Here is a 22,430-nt window from a genome sequence, read left to right as displayed (position 1 = left end):
AGACAATGGTCAGAGAAAAAAAAACAGGGGTTAGGCCTGCGGTCGTGCAAGTAAAATCACGTATCAAAACAAAATGCGTGAGGCTTGGTTCCCATTAGACTAGTGCCATGTGAAACCTGCCCTCCCCTGACTATGAAGTTTGAAGCCATCTTTCAGTTTAAAATCTTTACATAATGTTTGCAATAATATTGATGATTTATCAAATTAGACCCGTCTCTCGCCCCTCATTCTGCCTTCTCTTTCTAAAAGAGAATTAAAATCCCCAGCTAAAACCACTGGTTCCCATCCCAATAAATATACTCAGTTCCTGAATTAGGACATGTCTGTCATGGGAGCAACTCAGACAATATATATTTAAGAGTTTAAATTAGACATTCATGAAACCCAGATACACCACCAGTGCTCTCCCTGGTTTCACTACAAGGTGCTGACGTACCTCTACCATCTTATTTTTAGTTAGAACAGCTATACCATCAGATTTATTTTCTTTGGACCCACTCCAGATTGATGGGCCCAATGTCCACAGTTCATCCATATCCTTTAGCAGTTTTTAAAGGGTAACCCCCACTCCTGTAACAACACAATATCAGCATTTACCTTCCTCACAAATGATAGTATATTCCTTGCCCTTAACTTGGAGCGAATGCTTCTCACATTTATTGACACAATATTAAGAGCCATACTTGAAGTAGGACCTGGGGAGACTAAAAGCTCTGGCTAGAATCGTTCAGTAGGTGACACCTACTATACAGGCCTCCCCCCCCTTTTGCTTTAATTGTCTTCTCCTCCACCACCCCCACAATCCATAGGATATTTCTCCACCTGCCCTCCTTGAGTCTCTGGTTCTAAAGCTTGGTCAGTAAGATCACATATATTGGAGACATCTAAACCCATGGGAGAACCTACCTGAGGACTCGGAAAATGATCTTCCCTCACTCTACTGCTCGGAGTTAAATCATTTTCTAAATCCAATGTCTCTTTCAGACTGCACCCTCTGTTCTGTACATTTCATTTGAGCACTTTCAGTCTCCACAGGTGGCAGGCTATTGGAAGAGATGCTACCAATCAATTCAGATTCCACCTCACTTTTTGCAACATCATCATTCTCTTTTACCTCCCCCTCATCCCCTTCACTCCATTCTGAACCCTCGCTCTCTTTTTCACCACTTTCTTCAACATCAACCACATCCAGTTCCTGATCCATAACCACTGCTCCAGCCCTAAAAGCCTCTTCAAACTCTTCCTGTTTTGTCATTGGTCTTCCCAGTTTTGTTCTATTTGCAAAGGAATTTGGACAGTCTTTAAACACATGACCTTCACACTCACAGAGATTACATTTCCTCACGCTTGTACATTCAGTATATGCATGTCCAATTTCCTTGCACATACCACACACCACCTTTGTACAGGCATCCACAAAGTAACCCAGCTCCCCACATCTCCTGCACGGTTTTGGCTGCCCTTGGTAGAACACAAGGCCTCTATTTTCACCTAATCCAATCAAAGAAGGAATGTGTTTAAATCCACCATAACCATTTTTTGTCTTCATGCAATGAAACAGGTACTCTCCATGCACAGTTCCAGATGCCATTATCATCTAAGACTTTCTGAAGCTCACCTTTCACTAAACAATACTTAGACAACCATGTCACAACATCTTCCTTCATCACCATCTCATTAAACATGCGAACAATCACAGTCCTATTAATTAATAATAATTGCTTACACTTATATAGCGCTTTTCTGGACACTCCACTCAAAGCGCTTTACAGGTAATGGGGACTCCCCTCCACCACCACCAGTGTGCAGCATCCACCTGGATGATGTGATGGCAGCCATACTGCACCAGAACGCTCACCACACATCAGCTTTCAGTGGGGAGGAGAGCAGAGTAATGTAGCCAATTCATAGAGGGGGATTATTAGGAGGCCGTGATTGGTAAGGGCCAATGGGAAATTTGGCTAGGATGCCGGGGTTACACCCCTATTCTTTTCGAGAAACGCCCTGGGATTTTTAATGACCACAGCGAGTCAGGACCTCGGTTTTAAGTCTCATCCAAAGGACGGCGCCTGTTTACAGTATAGTTTCCCCGTCACTATACTGGGGCATTAGGACCCACACAGACCACAGGGTGAGCGCCCCCTGCTGGCCCCACTAACACCTCTTCCAGCAGCAACCTTGGTTTTTCCCAGGAGGTCTCCCATCCAGGTACTGACCAGGCTCACACCACATTAGAAAGATCCATCAGCTTCTGCCATTCAAACATTCTAATCAGGCCCACATCTTTTTTTCCTCCTCTATTTTCCTCCTCTATTTTCATCCAAAACTCTTCCAGTAACTTCGCCGATTGAAACTAATGTCAAAACCCATTCCCTTCAGCAAAGTGATTAAGCATTTGACATCGAATGCCTTAATCCTTTCTGTAACACCTTCCTTGAAAAGTCCAACCATGAAATATCACCCGAGTGAGCCGAAACCTCACCACCCTTATACACCAAACGTGCGCAAAAGTAACAGCGCATGCCGACTCTACAGGCCGCCATGGCCGTTACAAATGTGTCAAAAGCAAACTAAACCTAAACCGAAACCTCATCTGTGCACCAAACCCACCAAAACCCTATTCCCTTAACCAAACCCACCAAAACCTTATTCCCACTTATACAAAAACTCCACTCTCGACTTCTGGGTTCAACCCTTTACATCTCGAACACTGGTTAGAGACTCAGTGTGTCCCAGGCTCAGCGGTTATATAGGACAGGACTCGGCGAGCTGCAGGTGAAACTCGTTGTTCTGCGCTCCCCGTGCGGAATGCGTGTCTCCTCCCTCCAGACTCATCAAACCGCCTTCATACTCTACAGCGGGAAAAAAAAACTCCCTTTACTGTCTTCATACAGTACATCCCTCTTAAATCCCAGAAACACAGAAACTCCGGGGCGTTTCTATGAGTCAGTACTGGGTTTCTCTGTTCGAGGTTACAAGCAGAAACAATAAAAGTGCTGAAAGCAGGAAGTTATTTCTGCTCGTAGGCATAAACATGTAAAAATTAATTTTCTGATTCCTCAAACCTAATAAAATCCATGTAAGTCTCCTTTTCGTCCCCAATGCATATAACTGAATATAAACCAGTCAAGTTCAGCTACTTTTCTGATGTATATGAATACACTAGTTCTGGCGCAGCTGTTACAACAAAGATACTTAAGATCTTTTTTTTCATATGAGCTCTTGCCGTTTTTAAATTGAATATTTTTTTCATTTCAGTAAATCACACGAAACACCAGCAACACTCATTGTAACCATCTGACCAATCACATTCCTGAATTTTAAACCCATTTAGTATTTATTTTTAACTTGTTTTATTTATTTTTTTAAAATTTTACACACCTGTTTTAAGCATTCTTGCCATTTTTAGCATATTGTAAGTGGATTTTTTCAAACATTTTATTTTTTAAATCATATCAACCCATTGTAACTTCCCATTGATAATTCCTGAGCTTTATAACTGTGTATTATTTCTTTTTACCTTGTTTTATTTTTTTTTATTATTTTACAGAGCTTTTTAATATATTGTGAGCATTTTAGTGTCATTTTAAAATAGCACTATCAATGCTTCTGACTTTTAAACCTGTATTTATTCTGACATTATTCTCTCCACCTGCAGATGAGGGAGGTATTTGATTTTAAATTTGTTGATTTGGGGGGAAAATGTACATTCATTTCCTTGTATGTATCATCAGTGGGAAACTTTTTTTGGATGAATTGCATTTTTGGATGAATTGCAATCTTTACTTCAAGGCCTTCATGCTGATATAGAAATGACGGGAGATTTAAATGACACATTTGATAAATCAGACAGGAACAGCATAACATCTAAAATGGCAGAACCCTCTAAAGTACTGAAAAAATTCCGGCACATTCATAATAAATACAATTTATTTAATTTAAAGCATAAAATTTGCTTTAAAAAGAAAACCACAATTTGTACGATATCATATTTCAATATCGACATTCAGATGAAGAATTTGAGGATTTGAATATCATTGAAAAGTACATCGATTTTGGGACAATGTTTGCATCTGAATAATCCTTCCTCCTGGAAAGAAGGAAAAAAAAAGTTTTGAGTCTCAGTCTTCAGGATCCCCCCCAAAAAACGTGCAAATTTGTTTCTGATGTATTTTGGATAAAGATATAACTCTCATAGAAGATACATTTTATCAGTTGAATGCAGTCGATACTTTCGACTTTTTATACGATGATAGGACCTACATTTAGGGCTCAGTACTGATAACACTGCTGCTATTGATGGAGTAGAAATAAGTGATGTACTGGCAGTTTTTTTTTCTGAGGCAAGAGGTCCTAGAACACCTCCTATAAAAATGTTAAGATTCAGAGCAAGAAATATTTTTCCACCTCACCTAATGCTATTGCATTAACGAGGCTAAAGTTGGCTTCTTATTCGCCAGCTGCTGCTTTGTGTTTTTCGTTCCATCTTAAATGCTACTGCTGTGATGTTATGTCGTCTTTCGCCTGTAGATGGCTCTCTACAGTCATTTTTAAAAATACTTATCCGGATGTATTACTGTACATTTCCTCAGTAAAGGGGAATATGTAAGTAGAGACTGTCCAAATTGCATTTTTGTATGAAACACATTTCAGAAACACAACTCACAATAAAACAAACTGGCATGTTATACCACGAGTAAATAAGACAAAGGCAAAACGTAAATTCACTGGCACTTTCTGCATATTTTCCACGACCTTGCCTTCTGATCATAAAAAGACTCAAACTCTTGCATTTTACAAGAAATTTTAATATAGCAGTTTTAAATGGGACATTTAGAACATGGTATATGAGACTATATGGTTAACTGAGGATGAGCAGAAGGTGATCGAACCTACCTCCTGGTTATAAAAATGTCTAAAACTTCTGACACAGATGTGTGAGAGACAATGGAAAAGACTATCAAAATCCTGAACTTCAGGACATTGTACTGTACCGTTTTTTAAATACAACCCTCTGAACATGGCATGAGAGAATACATTGTCAAATGGTAAATGCAATGTTTGCTATATTTCTAGGGCCCTCCCTCCTGATTTTAAAATCGTCTCATATTTCTGACATCAAGGTGTGAGACACAATATAACAGACTGTCAAAATCCTGAACTTCAGGACATTTTATGATACCATTTTAAAAATATGACCCTCTGAGCATGGCATGTGAGAAAATGGCATGTGAGAATGAATTGGGAAAAGATGAATGCAATTTCTGCTGAATTGCTATGGCCCTCCCTCCTGATTACAAACTCGTCTCACAATTCTGACACTGAGGTGTGAGACACAATGTAACAGACACTATTAAATTGTGAAGTACAAGAGATTATACTGTTACATTTTTTTTTAATATTGACCCTCTGGCATGTGAGGACTAAAAATAGCACACATTCTGCGAATTTGCTTTGTCCCTCCTTCCTCGTTACCAAAACATCTTAGTATACCGACACTAAGGTAAATGTCTCTAAATCCAGAAGTTAAGTTGTCAAAGTATATCGGAGTCAACCGATACTGATCAGGTTCTGCTGATGCTGAGCCCGCAGCCTTCACCATAAGGTCCAATTCCCCAAGCCTGCTGACCTTATATGTCCATCCCTTTGCAGTATAGAATGAAAAAAACTCCAATAGATATCGGCCACTGTTGGCGATTTTCCTTTAAGATGGAGTGTATCACTTTCACTGAGACCGAGAAGTGTTAAGCTGTACATGAGTCTTTGTGGCTCGGTTGTTAACCAAAAGGGTGGTGGTTTGAGACCTCCCTGGGACGCTATGAGCCTTTTAATGAACACACCCTCTTCACTTCATTTCTCCATGGCCGGTCTTGTACCGCAATCAAATACAGAGCCCGTAGGGGGCAGTAAGCCCGCATATATAGCTCACTGTGTATATAATGAAGAAGCGGAGGTTAGTTTCTCATCTGCATGTTGCAGAGCCTTACGCAACTCATACCAACAGTTGGGGTTTGATCCCTGCACGGGCTATTAGTTGAAAGACCATTGTAAATGACGTGTAACAGATTTATCCAGCTGGCTTTTATGTTTCATACTAAATTGCTATCTTGAAACCAAAATAATTAGAAATATGGAACACAACCGTTGTTCCCCATGAAGGAAAGCTGTTTTACACTGACGTCACTCCTTTTTATTTAATCCAGATTTTAAAAACAACTCCGACCTATCAAAGGAAAATGTTACACAAAAGTTGGAAAGCACACTCTGAATCCATCTGTATATTTGATTTCCGCAATCCGTTCAAGGCTGCCTATGTTAATCGTAAGTGTATAGATGAAACATTTAATATACAGTATTGTTCAGTTTAAATCAAAATGCTTTACTACTACAAGAGAGAAGTATAGTATGGAGGATGCGACAAATGTGTGATTTCTTGGAAGAAAACTACTTTTCTTTGCGTTCGAAATTAATTCGAAACAATTGACACACAAACCCTTTGTCTTTTTTAAAGAGATTATATCTTTAAACAGATAAATGTATAAAATGTGTTTTTTTTACCTAGAGATTTTGGACAGGGGCGATGTATTACTAGTAGAGGCTGCTGACTAACACTGTACTGTCTGGAGATCAGCTCCATTTGCAATAAAAAAACGTGCGTAACAAAGCTGGAGAGCAGCTGAACTTGTGCTCAGTAGTCAGTATGGTGCTGAGGGTTCAATACTGTCGTTGTTGTATTAACACGAGCTGCACAGGCTCTGAATCAGACCATTTCAATTAGTCTGATCAGTGCAGGACAAGTTAATGTAGAATTATTGCTTTGTCTGTCTCTTGTTTGTATATAAATGGATGTCTCTGATAACTTAATGTTAGTTTTTATTTTAGTTTTACGATGTAGGTCATGCGTTGATATATGACATGTCTCATTCCTGATTCAGCTCATATTCCATAGGAGAGAAGAGATTCCTCCTGTTTCTCGTACAACCATATCAGAACAGAAGCCCATATCACCCAGCTCTGATTCAAGATCGAGTTGCATCTTCAACATTTTGTTTTTGTTTCTGATCATAATTTTCTTTAGTTATGATCAATATTGAACTTTTTCTAAGTAAAACAAAACTAATCAAACATGCAGGCAGATTTTTGAAAAGTATTAGGAGTTGATAGGGCGCTCCTTCGGAATAGTCGTCAGAAAATGTGAGAAAAGGAAAGTTACGTAAACTCTCACACACAGCATTAAAGACTGGAATCTGATCATAAAAAAACTAGCTGTCTCCCCGTCGGTAATCAAACCCCGGTTTCCCGCGTGACAGGCTGGGACACAAACAACTTTACTAACTAGGAGCGCTTGCTAGCTATTAGGAGGCATTTACTCTTAAATATGTTACTGTTTTGGGTTTCGACTTTAATTTTCCCGATACCAGTTTTTTACAAAAGTAAAGGCACATGGCACATGTGTGGCACATCACGTCCGAGTTTAGTGACAACTACCTCAGAGATTGTAAGCTGGGTAGTTTCAGATCACTTTTTTTTAAAGGTTCAAGCAAACCCGAATACCTTTGTGTAATCGTTTTTCATAAAGTGTCATTGTATTATAGCATGTGCCCTTAATGATTTTCTTGATACGTTATATGTGCTCTTGTTTGTATTGTATGTAGTTTTGTTGTTCAAATAAAACGTAAAAGACACAACTTTCCGGATGCGGCTGCTGTAAAAATAAAATGACATCAAGGGTGCTGTACGCAGAGGTCTGAAACCTGCTCCACAGAAGATCTTTATCCAGAGGTGTTGAAGAAGTAGAGATCTCGCCATGAGAGGGGAAGCATCTCAGAAAAAGCAGGTGCAGTCGGTTCCACGGTCATAACGCCACTAATTCGGGCGACAAGAGCAAAACCCACCCGGCTTCCTCCGGGCAAGTAATGAGACAAAGAGACAGTGCACAGCGGGTAGCGTGGCCGAGCGGTCTAAGGCGCTGGATTAAGGCTCCAGTCTCTTTGGGGGCGTGGGTTCAAATCCCACTGCTGCCAGGTGCTTCTGTTGAGTCCCCCTTTCAGCTGGCTTCAGACGAAGAAAACTGCTTTTTGGCGGTCTCTCGAGAAACTAAGCAAAGTGTTTAAAGATACTTTCTCAGCTTGACATCAAGGCACAAAACAAAAACCTTCTTGCGTCCTCTCAACCCAAAAGCGCTTTGTCACTTTTTGCGTTATGCAGGGAACGACGTCTGCCCAGATCACTTTTGTGTCAATGCAAATCGTAGTGTGCCCTCCGTTTTAATGTTGGCTGTGCTGGCGTGCTGCTTCTGTCTGTGAAACTTGAATGTTCTGCTTCTTCACACCAAATCTTCGGCGGGGGTTGAGCTTGTTAAATCTTTGCGCATAGCGCTCCTTTGGAAGTACTTTGTCCAAGTTCAAAAGCAATCGTGGGATTTACTTCATGCGTGCAAAAAGCATGCCTCGCACGACAGATTTAAATGGGGAATGGAGCCTGCTTCTTGCTGTTTTTCCTGTGGGTGCAGTTACAAAGTTGATCGTGCTTTCACATTCTGTTAACAGTATTCACTGGCTGAGCTTCATCAGTTGGTTTGTAAAGGAATCTCTGCTTCGGTTCCAGAAATGTCATCTGTAGCATGTTTTTTTCCGTGCCCATGGCAGTCTTTTAAAGCTGGTAGTAATGGCGGCGAAGTTAATTTTTTATCCTCATTAAAAGAATAAGGACGGGCTGGGGCGAGCTCCATTTACCACTCTTTCAGCTAACCGCCGAACTCGCGAACTGATTACACTGCAGAGCCACAGGCGCCTCGCTTTTCTCCATTCTCTGGGTTAGGGTGAAAAAAAAACTTTGCTGGTATTAGCTGGCCTGCTGGGAGTACCTCTTCTTCACTGATAAGCAAGATTTGTGTTTCATCTTTCGCAAGCTGTATAGATTTCTTTCAAAACAAGTTGTTCCAGAAAGGAAACGAACACTTGCATTCACCTGAATTAAAAGGCATGGGATTTGCCCATAAGGATAAATTCTGTACAGTAAGACAGGAAGAAAGGCACCGCTGGGAATCGGACCCAGGATCTCCTGTTTACTAGACAGGCGCTTTAGCCAACTAAGCCACGGCGCCGGCAAAGTGCTGTCCTTTGACAGCCACTTGGACACGTCTCAACTGCTCTGAGACATCTGCGTTCGGTGTGCACCGAGCCTGCTCGCCTTGCAAGTTGCCTCATTTACATGCGATAGTTCCACCACTAAGAGAAAGGATGAGAAATGGCTTTTATCTGTCACTTTTCATGTCAGAGGATCTCAATCTGCTTTCCCTGTACAAGAGGATGTCCAACTCATGTAGCTAAAGACGTAGACGACAGTGCTCCACTGAAATCTTGATCTCACAACCCTCGGCATGACTCCGCTGTGTTCTGCTTTAGACAAAGGGGGGAAAAGACTTCTTTCATCACACGTTTTGCACTCTTTACGGTGTTTGCAGTGCTCTTTCTTAAATGAAAACCAGGAATCGGCACCATATGAGGTGAGACTAGATAATATTGGATCAAGTAGCCTCGCCATTCCATGCGTGATGTGAGCAAAGTGTTATTCCTGTCTTTATAGTGTGCTTGTTAGAGACATAGCTGGCACCCAGAGCGCTTTAAATCCGGGAGTCAGCAGCCCAAGACAAGAGAGTTTCCTTCGTCTATGTTTCTTGCGTGAAGGGGGAAACCATGCGTGTGCTGCAAACGATCTTAGTATCGAAGTGCCGTCCCACATAACCGATCCGAACAATCTGCTTTACAGAGGAGCACTTCCGGAGCTTATCGTTGGCAAACTGAAGACCAGGCTGACCTCTTCTGTGACTCTTGAACACTGAGTCTCATGGTTGTGAATTCAAACTCCACGCTGGTGGGAAATTCCATAGGTAATGATCACATTTTCTTGCATGCTTCTGTAGGGTTTGGTTATTTACTTGGACAATTATTAATTGTAGCAGTAAATCACAAAATTGATTCATTTGATGGCTTTAGAATCCAACCATGCAATATAACTCAAACAACGCACACACACAGGTACTAATACACGAGGATACATTTATTAATACATAGAATATGCATATAAACAGATCTTATCGAGAGGGTTATCAGAATACAAAAGGTATATATTCAGTCAGTTACAAAGAGTTACATATATCAAGAGGACATACATTCAGTATATCATTCATTTAGACCGTTTCGTAATTGAACTTGGTTATAACTTCTACATTAGATACTCAAAACAAGTACATAACTCTTGTTGGGATAACAATTGAATTCTCGAGCAGTAATGCAGTGAAGTTGAATACTCATCCAATCTCTGGGGATTCAGATCTCCTGCGGGCACAAAGAAACAGTTGCAGGCTGTTGCTGTCCAATCCGCGCTCTCTGGCTCGGTGCCAGGCTGTGCTGTGTGGCTTGCGACGGTGCGCTGCTGATGCTCACTGACCGGCTAGTTAGTGTTGGCTTTAACTAGCAAAGTTTGCACACAGGAGAAAAGATGACTGTGAGTCCCAGCAAGTCAGGAAGAGGACCGGTTCGTTCCTGATGAAGAGCTAGTTCTGAATAGTGATTCAGCTGTCCACAGTTCCGACCTGTTCACGAGGCCTGCTGCTGGTGCTAACCTCAAGTGGATCCTCTGGTTACTCTCTGGCAACCTCCGCTCTCGACTCTTAGAACAAAGGAAAGTTCTGGCACTCGGACACACTGGCCATTCCGTGGTTGTCCGGGCTGAGTCTCAGGATGGTCAGGAGGCGCGCTGCGAGAATGTCCTGCCCTTGGGAGCCTTCTGCTCCTGGGCCGTCCTGCCCTGGAATTCTCCTTTGAATTCCCTTTAGAAAAGTCCACAGAATTCTACACTTAAGGCTCTCTGTGTTGCCTGTTTTTACCTGGAAGAACTTCAGCTCGTTGATTGGCTGAAAGTTCCATGGGCATCAGAGTCCCACGTGGGTTACTCGGCCCTACCAGTCCCTGATTGGTTGATCAAGGTGAGATATGAGTCACTTACTCCTGACACTTAGGAATGCAATCCAGATGTCCATCTGGCACTCCCTAGACAGATAGGCGCCAATGGATGCCAATTGATCATGATAGCCAGGCTTAGCTAAGTGCACCCCCCTTTGGGAGCTGTCCCTTATCAAAAGAAAACATCTTTAAATCAGCCTGCATGAATAGTTTCTCTGTGGCTGCACCACAGAGATGAACAGAGAGATGAGGCCTCATTTGGGAAAGCACTGAAACACTTAATTCTGTCTTATTAACAAGCATTGCCGCTACACTGGGATAGGACATTCCACACTGGAGTATTATTATTGAGAGACAGGATCACTGTCTGTTCCCCAGGCTGGGGCAGGAGATCCCACACTGTATCATTATTATTGAGAGACAGGCTCACTGTCTCTTCCTAAGGCTGGGAAAGGAGGTCTCACGCTGTATTATTATTATTATTGAGAGACAGGTTCACCGTCTGTTCCTCAGGCTGGGACAGGAGATCACACACTGTATTATTATTACTGAGAGACAGGCTCACTGTCTGTTCTTCAGGCTGGGGCAGGAGATCACATTGTATTATTATTTTTGAGAGACAAGCTCACTGTTCCTCAGGCTGGAACAGGAGATGACACACTGTATTATTATTATTGAGATACAGCCTCAGTGCTCCCCAGGCTGGGTCAGGAGATCACACACTGATCTATTATTATTGAGAGACAAGCACACTTTTTGTTCCTCAGACTGGGACAGGACATCCCACACTGGATTATTATTATTGAGAGACAGTATCACTGTCTGTTCCCCAGGCTGGGACAGGAGATCACACACTGTATTATTAATATTGAGAGGCAGGCTCACTGTCTCTTCCTCAGGCTGGGACAGGAGGTAACACACTGTATTATTATTATTACTGAGATACAGGCTCACTGTCTGTTCCTCAGACTGGGACACGAGATCACACACTGTATTTTTATTATTGAGAGACAAGCTCACTTTTCCTCAGGCTGGGACTGGAGATCACACACTGTTCTATTATTAGTGAGAGACATGCTCACTGTTTGTTCCCCAGACTGGGACAGGACATTCCACACTGGATTATTATTATTGAGAGATAGGTTTACTGTCTGTTCCTCAGGCTGGGACAGGAGATCACACACTGTATTATTATTATTGAGAGACAGGTTCACTGTCTGTTCCTCAGGCTGGGACAGGAGATCACACACTGTATTATTATTATTGAGAGACAAGCTCACTGTTCCTCAGGCTGGGACAGGAGATCACATTGTATTATTATTATTGACAGATAAACTCACTGTTCCTAACTGTTATTATTATTGAGAGTCTGGCTCCCTGTTCCCCAAGCTGGGACAGGAGGTCACACACTGTATTATTATTATTATTGAGAGACAGGCTCGTTGTCTGTTCCTCAGGCTGGGACAGGAGATCACACACTGTACTATTATTATTGAGAGACAGGCTCAGTGTTCCCCAGGCTGGGACAGGAGATCACACACTTTATTATTATTATTGAGAGACAGGCTCACTGTTTGTTCCTCAGGCTGGGACTGGAGATCACACACTGTTCTATTATTATTGAGAAACAGGCTCGCTGTCTGCTCCTCAGGCTGGGACAGGAGATCACACACTGTATTATTATTATTGAGAGACAGGGTCACTGTCTGTTCTTCAGGCTGGGATAGGAGATCACGCACTGTATTATTATAATTGAGAGACAGGCTCGGTGTCTGTCCCTCATGCTGGGAGAGGAGATCACACACTGTATTATTATTATTGAGAGACAGGTTCGGTGTCTGCTCCTCAGGCTGGGACAGGAGATCACACACTGTTGTAGTGTGCTCTCACGAGGCACCAGTTCTGTAGGGGTTTGGGCATTTACTGGGACAATTATTAATTGTGGCAGTTAATCACAAAATTGATTCTTTTAATGGTCTCAGAATCCAACCATGCGAGATAACTCAAACAACGCACACACAGGTACTAATACACGAGGATACATTCATTAATATATATAATATGCATGTAAACCAAACAGATCTTATCGTAAGGGTTATCAGAATACAAAAGATATATATTCATTCAGTTACAAAGAGTTACACATATCAAGAGGACATACGTTCGGTATATCATTCATTTAGACCGTTTCGTAATTTAACTTGGTTACAACTTCTGCATTAGATACTCAAAACAAGTACATAACTCTTAGGAATTACATTGATATCAACTGGTTGGGATAACAATAGAATTCTGGAGCAGTAATGCAGTGAAGTTGAATACTCATCCGATCTCTGGGGATTCAGATCTCCTGCGGGCACAAAGAAACAGTTGCAGGCTTGTTGCTGTCCAATCCGCACTCTCTGGCTCCGTGCCAGGCTGTGCTGTGCGGCTTGTGACGGTGCGCTGCTGATGCTCTCTGAATACTGGCTAGTTAGTTTTGGCTGAAACTAGCGAAGTTTGTGCACAGGAGAAAAGATGACTGTGAGTCCCAGCAGGTCAGGAAGAAGACCAGTTCGTTCCTGATGAAGCGCTAGTTCTGAATAGTGATTCAGCTGTCCACAGTTCTGACCTTTTCACCAGGCCTGCTGCTGGTGCTAACCTCGGGTGGATCCTCTGGTTACTCTCTGGCAACCTCCGCTCTCGACTCTTAGAACAAAGGAAAGTTCTGGCACTTGGACACACTGGCCGTTCCGTGGTGGTCCAGGCTGAGTCTCAGGATGGTCAGGAGGCGCGCTGCGAGAATGTTCTGCCCTTGGGAGCCTTTCTGTTCCTGGGCCGTCCCGCCCTGGAATTATCTCACAGCCCTGGAATTCTCCTTTGAATTCCCTTTAGAATAGTCTTGGAGCTCTGTGTTGCCTGTTTTTACCTGGAGGAACTTCAGCTTGTTCATTGGATGAAAGTTTCATGGGCATCAGAGACCCACGTGGGTTACTCTGCCCTACCAGTCCCTGATTGGTTGATCAAGGTGAGATATGAGTCACTTACTCCTGACACTTAGGAATGCAGTCCAGATGTCCATCTGGCACTCCCTAGACAGATAGGCGCCAATGGATGCCCATTGATCATGATAGCCAGGCTTAGCTAAATGCATCCCCATTTGGGAGCTGTCCCTTATCAAAAGAAAACATCTTTAAATCAGCCTGCCTGAATAGCTTCTCTGTGGCTGCACCACAGAGATGAAGAGAGAGATGGGGCCTCATTTGGGAAAGCACAGCAACACTTTATTCTGTCTTATTAACAAGCATTGCCGCTACAATTAGTAGAAAGAAACATACAATGTTTTGAAAATGTAATATGTTTTAAAGGATTAAAGGGAAAATAAATACTTTATATACGCAAACTAATTCAACTGAGCTCCTCTAAACAATATCGCCTGAAGAATTGCCAAAGCACAGTGTATCAATTTGGGTGACACTGGGGGAAAAGGATCACAACATTCTACACATTCTCACAATATTACACGCACGGAAACCAATATTTACCACTAGGATAGAATGCAGCATAGAACAGTTGGATAGAAGGTTAGTGTAACTCTATAGTGCATCACAGAGGTCAGTCTCTTCCCCCTCATTATGCAGGCTGACTTCACTGTCCTCCAGCGATAGTCAGCTGTAATCACTGATGCAGACATGATGTTAATACTCTGACAGCATCTTGGCTGATTTGGTTAAAGTGTTTTCCTATTAAACAGGAGATTCTGCGCTCAAATCCCAGCAGTGTCTTTCTTCCTGTCTTGTCTTACAAAATGTATCACTATGGATGATTACATGCAGCTTGATTTTGTTTAATGCAAGTTTTCATTCCCTTTCTGATGGCTCTCTACAGTAATTTTTAAAAGTACTAATCGGGATGGATTACTGTACATATCCTCAGTAAAGGGGAATATATAAGTAGTGACTATCCAAATTGCATTTTTGTGTGAAACACATTTCAGAAAATTGAAAACCAATTTTCAAAACTCACAATAACAAGACAAAGGCAAAACATAAGTTCACTTTCACTTTATGCATATTTACCACAACCTTGCCTTCTGATCATAAAAAGTCTTAATTTTAATATAGCAGTTTTAAATGGGACATTCAGAACATGGCATATGAGAATATATGGTTAACCGAGGATGAGCAAAGGATGATCGCACTTTCTGCTTATTGCTATGAACCTACCCCTGGTTATAAAAATGTCTCAAAATTCTGACACTGAGGTGTGAGACACAATGTAACAGGCTCTCATAATCCCGAAATACAAGAAATTTTACTGTAGCGTTTTATAAATTTGACATTGCATGTCCCTCCTTCCTCATTACCAAAACATCTCAATGTCCCGGCACTATGTACATTTGTAATTACAACACTTCACTGTTTCATTTATGAGTTGTGACATTGTGAACATGGCATGTTAAAGTATATAGAAAATCTAGATCAGAACAGGCTAAATGCAATTCCTAGTGATTTATCATTTTCTTACTTTCTAAATGAAAAAAATATTTTTTCAGTGATTATGACACTTCAGTATGACATAAAATATGCTTCAATGACAGAATAAATAATAATAATAAATAATCATGGAAAAAATACCCAAAGTGGACATTCATAGTTGTGATTATAGAATGTTAGATATCGGGTGGGTAGCTGCGTCAGCATGCGTAGGCTGCAAAGGAACAAGTAAAGGACTATTCCAGCTGAAAAGAGAAGAAAAGAATCACAATGTTTCGGCTGTGGAGCCTTCTTCAGGTGTGAGAAAGACAGGGCAGTAAGCAAAGATAATTTTCTTTTTATCTTTGCTGAATGCAGTTTATCGCTGATGACAACATCAAAGACATTAAGGACATTAAGGAGTTTTTACGGCTAACAGCTCCACATCAACTTCCTTTCATAACTTTCATAACTAACCTCATCAGATCCTTCAACTCTTTTCTTGGGTGAATATGGTTTTCTGGGGAGTTGCGATGTTGGGCATACAGTAACTGGACATTTCCCGGTGATTCTGACACGTGTTAAGCACTCGCATTTCCTGCAAATATTAAAATGGTAAAGGTTTCGCTGAGAAATCCAATCGACCTTTGCGAAGACAATGTTTACATCGCAACAGAAACCCGTCCTTTGGTGAACTCAAACCACCAACTTTTCAGTTAACAACCGAATGCGCCACACAGACTGAATGGTGGGTTCGTGTCTCACATCACAACTTTCCGGTTAAAAAAAAATATTTTTTTGCCAGCTGGCAATATTTCTTCTGCACTTATAATCAAGAATTGAATTTAATTTCTCGCAAGCTGTGTGAATTTCTTGAAATACAAGTTTTCCAGAAAGGAAATGAATACATGCATTTAACGAAATCAAGCCCTTTGTGATAGTCCGAAATGGTACGTTATGTACCACAAGATAGGAAAAAAAACATGATTGGGATTTTAAGCTACTGTACGTGACCTATGGTACCAGACCGGGGTAAAGTTAGCTTGAAGTTCGAAAACGATTTTGGCACGCCTGTAGCGTTTACACGAAACCTCTTAGAATCGCGAGAATACTTGCTTTGTGCATAAAATACATTGTGAATGCTTTCTCAGCCTTTACTTTTTCGTTTATATTACATTTTTTTGGACCAAGCACGAATATTCTTTTGTCCATATCTTCGCAACGGAAGCACAGAACGCCTTCAAACCAAATGCATTTTAAAGACCACGACGTGGATATTTCCACAGCCTCTACATCAAAGTATCAGTGAGCTAATTATCTTTTTTTAAACCTCCGGTTTTTCATCGATGAGTAATTACGCACTAACTGGAACCCGGGGGACCGCTGTATACACAAGCGAGAAATACTGTTCAATACGGCTTCATGCGAAAAACCCGTATATGACCATAGGAAGCATAACTGTGCAGTCTCCAATTACCCAGACTGTAAGCACGGGAATAAAGCTTTGTCTGAATTCTGAAGCCCTTCCTTTACGTCCTGTTTTCATTCAGGTAAGAGTCAACTATATGCAAAATACTACTGACAGCAAGAAGATTAAAATATTCTTTACTCAGCAGCTTATTAAACACAGCTCCCATGATGTTCAAACCGATTTTTTACACAGAACACTGACACAGCTTTGCGTTCTGAATCTCTTTTTCTCGTGTGTTTATTTAATGTGGCACAATGTACTGGGATAGGGGTATTCTGTTCACAAACCAATAGCATTTAAACCACAGCACCCACAATGCTGCAAGTAAGTGTTTTGCACACTAAGCAGAGAGCGATGTCTTCCTCGTTAGTATAGTGGCAAGTACCCCCACCTGTCACGCGGGAGACCAGGGTTCATCAGGACATGCATTGAAGTGAAAGCAGGATGCGCAGCGACATCCACTGTGCAGACCCGCCACACTAAGAGGTGAGTGGGTCTGTTCGATCACAGCGCTAAGTGAATCCCTAAACAGTGTGCGTGGCAACAAACGAAACGGGCCTGTTTCCGCCCGGTTTCGATCCGGGGAAATCGGGCCCAGTAGTGGCGGGATCTGTACAGTGCATGTCGCAGCGCTTCAATGTGCTTCCTGATATCCTACCCCGAGTGCAGAAAAGACAGCATCCACAGCAACAACAGCTCAGGTCTCTGCACAGGAGCTAAGCTGCCCTCATCTCCTCTGCTCTGCGGCTCCTGCGGAGTGGAGTCCTGCCTGGAGCCGTGTTTGCAGGCTGCGGCTCCCCGCGCCCTGTCTGTGCGTCGTGTCCAAGAGCTCCTGGGAGGAAGAGAGAGCCCTCCCACTCGGGGGCTTTTCCACGGTCTGTGTGAGGAGGGGCGGGTGTGTCCAGTAGCTTATCGAGCGGAAGCCTGGGGCGGCGGAGAGCTGTGATCGTGCAGACCTTGAGGTGTCACCTCTTTGTCTGCTTTCCCGCCCCCCCTCCGCCCAAGCTCTGCTCCAAAGTAGCCCGGCAACCCCTCACACCTGCACTTGTCACAACCTAAGGTGCGGTCATGAGACACCCATGGGGTGTCGTTCTGTTCTTGCTAATTGTTTCCTGCCCGTCGCAGGCAGGAGTCCATGCGAGGAAGATGCGCTGGACAGAGCTCAGAGGGCGCAGCTGGGTGGCTTTCCTTCTGAGTGACGTTCCTGCAACACTCTCCCGCTACTCTTGGTGCGCTCATGCCACAACACAGGAAGGCTGGAGCAGGTAGCTGTGGGCTTTGCGCACCGCCGAAATAGCTCAGTTGGGAGAGCGTTCGACTGAAGATCTAAAGATCCCGGGTTTCGGTATTTTGTTTCATCGCGCCCTTTGTTCCTCTCTCCAGCGCCCCCTGCCTAAAGTGACGCGTCCCTTTCTCAGCCCGAAACGCAAGCGAGACACCAGCAACGGTCCCTTCAGGTTTCCGTAGTGTAGCGGCTATCACGTTCGCCTAACACGCGAAAGGTCCCCGGTTCGAGACCGGGCGGAAACAGCCTCGTTTTGCACGCTCCTGTACTTCACAGAGGTCTTGAGCGACCGGTCATTTGTTCCCAATGTATTTCCGGTGCCTTCGTGCACTCTTGTACCAAACGCACGTTCCTTCTGTACGCGGAGCTGATCATTTGCAATTGGGCTGAGCTGTGAGCTCTGTCGGCTCAAAAGCAGCGCAGGACCTGCAAGAACAACAGAAAGATTAGGATCCAGCGGGGGCCTCTTAGTGAGCCCAAGAGCTCATCAAGAATCGGCTCCAGCAACAGGGCTGGGCGCATTGTTCCATTCTCCGCCCACTCTCGGTGTAAACAAGTCCCTCCTGGTCTCTGCTTGAAATGCACTTTCCTGCGTTTGCTTTGGTGTAACTGGCTTCCCCTGAATGGGCGAATGTGAAGAAGATCCTTAGTAAGTCATTAAAGAAAACCGAGAAGAGGTCGGAGTGGCCTCTGTCGTTCATCAACGATCCAGTCAGGCAGTACTCCTCTGTAAAGCGCCGTTCGTTCACGTCGATTGGCTTTTTTTTGCCTTCATTCGTGCGAGTAGTAAAAGCAGACGCCCCTATTCTGCCGTGACCCGGATTCGAACCGGGGTTGTTGCGGCCACAACGCAAAGTACTGACCACTATACGATCACAGCGAGTTACCGAGACACACGCGGCAGGGCGGAAAGGGCTGTGCTCTCTTCGTGTGACATAATTCGGAAAAGTCCTGACGTTGCATTTCAACTGAGCCCCAGTATACATCGACCCTTCGACACTCTGAGTGACAACTCTCTTCCGTGTTTTCTCATATTTATGTAGTTTGCTTGCTTGATGCCGTGAACAGCATGGTTGTTCGCTGCCATATAGTCTAGCGGTTAGGGTTCCTGGTTTTCACCCAGGCGGTTCGACTCGGTTTTGCCTCCTGCTTTCCAAAAGATAAGCACCGTGTACGAAAGAGCCGCATTAAAACTACTCGAACGTGCGAGAAGAGGGGGCGCTTGTTTCCAACCGAAACTTCTCGCGTGTGAGACGAGCTGATCATCGCTGTGGGAGGGTTACTCTGGTAGACAGGGCTGACCTTCGGCAATAGGATTTATAGTCTCCAAGATGATATTTGCACTTTCTGGAGAGGCGATTTTCTCCACTTCAGTAGCCCGATTTCGTCAATTGCGTGGAGAGGGCTGTAGAATGTGGCGCCGCCTTTCCTGCTCCGTCCATGACAGGCGTGCTGGTCTCTGGAGAGAGAGCACGGTCCATCAGCGCACTCCAATAAAGGCACTGGAAGCAGCTGAATCGCATTGGCGAAACTCAGGGCTGGGCCGCTGGGCACATCTTACCACCGTTTCCGTAGTGTAGTGGTTATCACGTTCGCCTCACACGCGAAAGGTCCCCGGTTCGAAACCGGGCGGAAACAGACATCTTTTGTCGCCAGGCACAAAAGGGGATTGGGGATTCGCCTAGCGCTGTGATCGAACAGACCCACTGGACCCACCTCTTAGTGTGGCGGGATCTGCACAGTGCATGTCACAGCGCATCCTGCTTTCACTTCAAGGCGCGTCCTGATGCACCCCAGTCTCCCGCGTGACAGGTGGGGACAGGTGACAGGTCCTATACTAACGAGGAAGACATCGCTCTCTCCGACCCCCGGCATCGTGTCCCGACCCACCGTGCTGGAAGCCGACGCGTGCTGTGATTCCTTTACGGAGCAGAAATGACAACCGAGGAGCCGAGAGATCATGTCAGCATTTCGCGTCTGAACGGAACACACAAACGACCAACTCGGAATGACTTGCCTTTGACGCTTCTCAAAGCGTTCTTTGTGCATCGAACAGACCCACTCACCTCTTAGTGTGGCGGGATCTGCACAGTGCATGTCGCAGCGCTTCCTGCTTTCACTTCAATGTGCTTCCTGATGTCGAGTCGACTGCCGTGCGGAGGCTCTGAAAGCGAGAGCAATGAAAAGGTGCACGACGCTGTGAAAGAAAACAGAGAAGTGAAAGGCAGTCATTTCTCTAAGGAGGTGAAAGAAAAGCTACTCCCCGTCGGGGAATCGAACCCCGGTCTCCCGCGTGACAGGCGGGGATACTTGCCACTATACTAACGAGGAAGACGTCGCTCTCTCCAACCCCCGGCATCGTGTCCCGACCCAGCATGCTGGAAGCCGACGCGTGCTGTGATCCCTTTACGGAGCAGAAATGACAACCGAGGAGCCGAGAGATCATGTCAGCATTTCGCGTCTGAACGGAAAACACAAACGACCAACTCGGAATGACTTGCCTTTGACGCTTTTCAAAGTGTTCTTTGTGCACGACGACTGCGCCGCCTAGCAGATACAAAGGGGTTGTACAACTTTGAACTAGCAAATGGAAGAGGGCTAAGCCCCCTCTCTTTTAGCCCAGGTTCGATCTGTCTCCCAGAATCACCAGGGCGCACACACACACACCCGTGCCGTTGAAGTGCTCTGCTTCATTTCTAAGGGCAACTCAACATTCACTCCTACCCCGAGTGCAGAAAAGACAGCATCCACAGCAACAACAGCTCAGGTCTCTGCACAGGAGCTAAGCTGCCCTCATCTCCTCTGCTCTGCGGCTCCTGCGGAGTGGAGTCCTGCCTGGAGCCGTGTTTGCAGGCGGCGGCTCCCCGCGCCCTGTCTGGGCGTCGTGTCCAAGAGCTCCTGGGAGGAAGAGAGAGCCCTCCCACTCGGGGGCTTTTCCACGGTCTGTGTGAGGAGGGGCGGGTGTGTCCAGTAGCTTATCGAGCGGAAGCCTGGGGCGGCGGAGAGCTGTGATCGTGCAGACCTTGAAGTGTCACCTCTTTGTCTGCTTTCCCGCCCCCCCTCCGCCCAAGCTCTGCTCCAAAGTAGCCCGGCAACCCCTCACACCTGCACGTGTCACAACCTAAGGTGCGGTCATGAGACACCCATGGGGTGTCGTTCTGTTCTTGCTAATTGTTTCCTGCCCGTCGCAGGCAGGAGTCCATGCGAGGAACATGCGCTGGACAGAGCTCAGAGGGCGCACCTGGGTGGCTTTCCTTCTGAGTGACGTTCCTGCAACACTCTCCCGCTCCTCTTGGTGCGCTCATGCCGCAACACAGGAAGGCTGGAGCAGGTGGGTGTGGAGAGTGTTAGACTGAAGATTTAAAGGTCCCTGGTTCGATCCCGGGTTTCAGCGTTTTGTTTCATGGAGCCCTCTGTTCCTCTCTGCAGCACCCCCTTCCTAAAGTGACGCTTCCCTTTCTCGTTTCAGCGTTTTGTTTCATGGAGCCCTCTGTTCCTCTCTGCAGCACCCCCTTCCTAAAGTGACGCTGAAACCTGAAAAGTCCCCGGTTCGAGACTGGGCGGAAACAGCATCGTTTTGCACGCTCCTGTACTTCACAGAGGTCTTGAGCGACCGGTCATTTGTTGCCAATGTATTTCCGGTGCCTTCATGCACTCTTGTACCAAACGCACGTTCCTTCTGTACACGGAGCAGATCATTCGCAATTGGGCTGTGCCGACAGACCAGGACGAGCTCTGTTGGCTCAAATGCAGTGCAGGACCTGCAAGAACAACAGAAAGATTAGCATCCAGCGGGGGCTTCTTAGTGAGCCCAAGATCTCATCAAGAATCGGCTCCAGCAACAGGGCTGGGCGCATTGTTCCATTCTCCGCCCACTCTCGGTGTAAACAAGTCTCTCCTGGTCTCTGCTTGAATTGCACTTTCCTGCGTTTGCTTTGGTGTAACTGGCTTCCCCTGCATGGGCGAATGTGAAGAAGATCCTTAGTAAGTCATTGAAGAAAACCGAGAAGAGGTCGGAGTGACCTCTGTCGTTCATCAACGATCCAGTCAGGCAGTACTCCTCTGTAAAGCGCCGTTCGTTCACATGGATTGGCTTTTTTTTGCCTTCATTCATGCAAGTAGTAAAAGCAGACGCCCCTTTAGGGAGCCTGTCAGCACCCGGAGTTTTCCCCTTCTGTAAGCTCTCCATAGCCTCTCAGCTCTTCTACTGTCAAATCCCCCTCAAGTACTTCCCTATCTTCTTCACTCAAAAC

The 22,430-nt window shown here is 44.6% G+C and overlaps 6 non-coding genes across 6 annotated transcripts; 3 read left to right on the top strand and 3 right to left on the bottom strand.

The window, feature by feature from the left end:
- Positions 1–7,942: 7,942 nt before the first annotated feature.
- Positions 7,943–8,024, top strand: trnal-aag (transfer RNA leucine (anticodon AAG)). Its single transcript has one exon. It is a non-coding gene; the product is annotated as a tRNA-Leu (tRNA).
- Positions 8,025–9,032: 1,008 nt separating this feature from the next.
- Positions 9,033–9,106, bottom strand: trnat-agu (transfer RNA threonine (anticodon AGU)). Its single transcript has one exon. It is a non-coding gene; the product is annotated as a tRNA-Thr (tRNA).
- Positions 9,107–18,349: 9,243 nt separating this feature from the next.
- trnav-aac (transfer RNA valine (anticodon AAC)) lies at positions 18,350–18,422 on the top strand. Its single transcript has one exon. It is a non-coding gene; the product is annotated as a tRNA-Val (tRNA).
- A 563-nt stretch (positions 18,423–18,985) lies between these two features.
- trnah-gug (transfer RNA histidin (anticodon GUG)) lies at positions 18,986–19,057 on the bottom strand. The gene has a single exon. It is a non-coding gene; the product is annotated as a tRNA-His (tRNA).
- Positions 19,058–19,742: 685 nt separating this feature from the next.
- trnav-cac (transfer RNA valine (anticodon CAC)) lies at positions 19,743–19,815 on the top strand. The gene has a single exon. It is a non-coding gene; the product is annotated as a tRNA-Val (tRNA).
- Positions 19,816–20,436: 621 nt separating this feature from the next.
- Positions 20,437–20,508, bottom strand: trnad-guc (transfer RNA aspartic acid (anticodon GUC)). Its single transcript has one exon. It is a non-coding gene; the product is annotated as a tRNA-Asp (tRNA).
- Between the last annotated feature and the right edge of the window lie 1,922 nt (positions 20,509–22,430).

Source organism: Lepisosteus platostomus, chromosome 5, assembly GCF_059453375.1.
Source record: "Lepisosteus platostomus isolate fLepPlt1 chromosome 5, fLepPlt1.hap1, whole genome shotgun sequence".
Classification (NCBI taxonomy): domain Eukaryota; kingdom Metazoa; phylum Chordata; class Actinopteri; order Semionotiformes; family Lepisosteidae; genus Lepisosteus; species Lepisosteus platostomus.
The sequence above is the reverse complement of the archived record's forward strand: the minus strand, read 5'-3'. Positions and strand labels throughout refer to the sequence as shown.